Source organism: Marmota marmota, unplaced genomic scaffold (genome assembly GCF_001458135.2).
Source record: "Marmota marmota marmota unplaced genomic scaffold, marMar, whole genome shotgun sequence".
Lineage (NCBI taxonomy): Eukaryota > Metazoa > Chordata > Mammalia > Rodentia > Sciuridae > Marmota > Marmota marmota.
This window is the reverse complement of record NW_025999842.1, coordinates 26336873-26340356: the sequence shown is the minus strand read 5'-3', so window position 1 is coordinate 26340356 and position 3484 is coordinate 26336873. Positions and strand designations below refer to the sequence as shown.

At 39.3% G+C, this 3484-nt stretch overlaps 1 pseudogene; it reads right to left on the bottom strand.

Annotated features, from left to right (window-relative positions):
- Nucleotides 1-1256: 1256 nt before the first annotated feature.
- LOC107152841 lies at nucleotides 1257-1988 on the bottom strand (annotated as a pseudogene).
- Between the last annotated feature and the right edge of the window lie 1496 nt (nucleotides 1989-3484).

Genomic DNA, 3484 nt, shown 5'->3' with positions numbered 1-3484 from the left:
TGGACAGAGATCAAACTTGCATCTTCACAGTGGGGACACAGGGCCTTTTCTCCAGCTCCTAGATCTAAGCCAGTTCACCAAGCCAGGGCTCTGTGAAGAAAGGATTCTGTAACTTTCCCAAAGCCTGGAGGGACCAGTGACCATTTATCAGGGTGACTGGGTGCTGGGGAAAAGGAAATAACCATCTCTTTAATGGGGAGGGTGTTAGATACTGAGTTTTATAGGACACCCTACAGACTAGAAATGGCATTTGGGTTTACTTCCAGGATAGGGACTAGAGAGCAGAGGATAGAGTCTTGACTTGAATTCATCTAATAAAGGGTTCAGTGAGACTCCAGACTGGTGTGATCTCCTGTTCCAGAAGGTACAAATGCACCATGTGAGGAGACATACTTTGTAAGGGCAGAATCCCCATGTTGGTTCCCTGAGGACTATTCCTGTAGGAAGGACCAAGGAGAACCCCCTCACTTTTTCCTCAACCCAAATGGAAAACCAAAATGACATTTTATTCTTATCACCATTGGTCAGCCCCCAAAGCATACCTCTCCAGCTTCCCTCTTACTTCCAGGCCACTGCATTTCTCCGCATAACTCTTCCTAGAATGTTCTTCTCCATGCCATCCCACTCCAGGCCCATTAGCCTTCTACACCCTTTGCTCCTCTTTGAAATTTTTCTTGCTTGGTTGTCTTCAAAGAAATTTGCCTGTCCTTGGTCCAGCTTGCTTGAGACCCAGACTCTAGACCAATGGGTCAGCTTCCATTATTGGCGTATTGAACCTCTCCTTTGAAAACTAACCAAGTGGGCTGGGGTTGTGGCTCAGTGGTAGAACACTTGCCTAATATGTGTGAGGTACTGAGCTCAATCTTCATTACTACATTAAAAAAAATAAAATACAGTTATTGTGTCCATCTACAACTAAAAATATTTTTAAAAACAAACAAACAAACTTAGATCACAAAAGTAAAACATGTTAGTTGTAGACCACTGCAACAATATAGGAGAATATAGGCCAAAACCAAAGCCTCCCTTCCCTTCTTCTCCTCCGAGGTAACCAGCACTTTCTATTTTCCCAGACATGCAAGCTGGTATGTGTCTTTGCTCATTGCAAATAGAATCATTCTGTCCCTATGATTTTGTGACATGCTTTTTTCACTTAACAGTGTATCAAAGAGTTCATGTTACATCATATGGCTCTACCTTATATCTTTATTTGGTTTTGAAGTCTGATCTTATTTATTTGTTACTCTTAAAAATTCTCACTTTTGATTGGACTTGGAAGTAGAAGCTCTCAGGGAGGACAGTCTGTGTCTCTTGGCAATCTGTCCTTGGCATTTTTATTGGGCTTCCTTCATTCTCTTGACCAAAAGTTGAGCATATTCTGCAACCTCTTCCTTATTATTATTTTATTTTTAGTACGCTGTTTCTTCAGAGCAATGTGCCAGCATCTGTGTAGCAGGACACCTGGAGCAACAAGACACTGAACATTCTATGCTTTGGTCCTAGGTTTCTTACTGTCCTTATTTTAGGGTTTTCCGGCAACATATTGGTGAGCATCATCTTCTTTAGAGAGATTGAAATTTGTGGATTCTTCTAGCTCTTTTGATCCCTAGACAACTAGGCACAGTAGTATTTATAGGTCCAGGAATACCTTTCTCTCCATTTGTTACAATAACAAAATTGAGAATGCTCAGATTGGTATCCACAATGCAACCCTGCACAGATTTGTACCTTTTCTCTCTATTTCTCCTTGGTCTATCACAGGAATGCCCCTTACTCAGTATCAGGTGAACTTATCCATGGGTCAAGATGCCCTGCTACATGGGAAAATCTTGTTTGTCATTCCCACCACTGAATTGGACCACATAAGCCAACCATAACATCAGCAGAAATGTCTGTGGCCATATGCTTCTCTTAAAAAGTTCAAAGTTTGCATTTACTTGAATGAGTTTCTGGCAATCAGTGGCCTGGAAGGAGACATTTAGCTTCATCTTGGAGCAGGTAATCATCCACAAGTTGCCATAAAATAGAGCCTTTTATAAATTAAACTTTTTATTGTGAGGTAGTAGATTCACATGTCATTTGTAAGGAATGATACAGTAAGATCACATGTAGTTTTTCATCCGAGTTCCCTCAGTGGTAGCATCTTGCAAAAACTATAGTACCCTATCACGGGGTATGAACATTGGTATAATCTGCTAATCTTTTCCAGACTCCCCCAGTTTTACTTGAGCTCATTTGTGTGTATGCTTAGATCTATGCAATTTTTATCACACATGTAGGTTTGTATATGGACCAGCCAAAACATAGAGCAATTCCATACCATGAGGATCCCTTGTGTGCCTATACCATACCAGGGCTAGGGGTGAAGTTTGGTGGCAGATCACTCAGCTGGCATACCTGAGGCCTTGAGTCTAAGTTCACAGTATCATAAGATCAAACAAAAACAAAACAAAAAATCCTACATACATTATAGCCTCAACTGCTTTCCTCTTCCCTTACCCCTGACAACCATTCACTTGTATACTTTGGGGTATTCAAGAACTGTTATATAAATGGAATCCTACAGTTTGTAGCCTTTTAGAACTGTTTTTTAAAATCTTTTTCACTTAGCATAACTTTTTGGGCTTTCAGCCTAGTTGTGTGCATCACCTTTTTTTATTGCTAAATGGTATTCTATGATATGAAGTTACCACAGTTGGTTTTAAACCACTCAACATTTAAGAATGTCAGAATTGTTTTCAATTATAAGAAAAGTGCTATGAACATTCATGTACAGTTTCTTGTGAACATACGTTTTTGTTTTTTCTGGGATAAATGCCTGAGAGTAAAATTGCTGGGTGGTATGATAATTGCTTATTTAGGGGGAAGTGAGGGTCTTAGTCTGGGTTTTTTTTTTTTTTTTTTTTGCCTAATAACAAAATATCCCATACTTGGTAAGATATAAGGAAAGGAGGTTTATTTTGGCTCACAGTTCTGGTCCAAGGTTAAGGTGTCACATATGGTCATGACCTTGCCAGAGACCTGACACAGGACATCAAATGGTGAGAGACAGAGAGCATGCATGCCCGTCTCTCTTCCTTTTAAAGTCACCAATTCCAATCAGGAGGGTCCCACCCTGGTGACCTTGTCTAACCATACAGTCAGATTATGGTTTTTACCCTGACAAATGAGATTCAATTTCAACATGAGTTTTCAGAGGGATCAAACCTGGCAATGGACATGCTCATATTCTGCAGATGTAGGTATAATGTAGTACAATGTTTTAGGAGTGTAAGTTGGCAGTACTTATAAATTTTTTAAATGCATAAAACTTTTGCCTCAGTCTTGCCTCTAGAAACCTATCTTACAAAAATATAGTTGTATAGTTATTAAAAAGTATAAGTACCAGGATGTTAATGAAAGCATTATTTGCACTAGAAAAAAAATGCAACAACCAAAATGTTCATATGGCACTTTGTTATAGCTTTTTAAAAAATTTATCTTT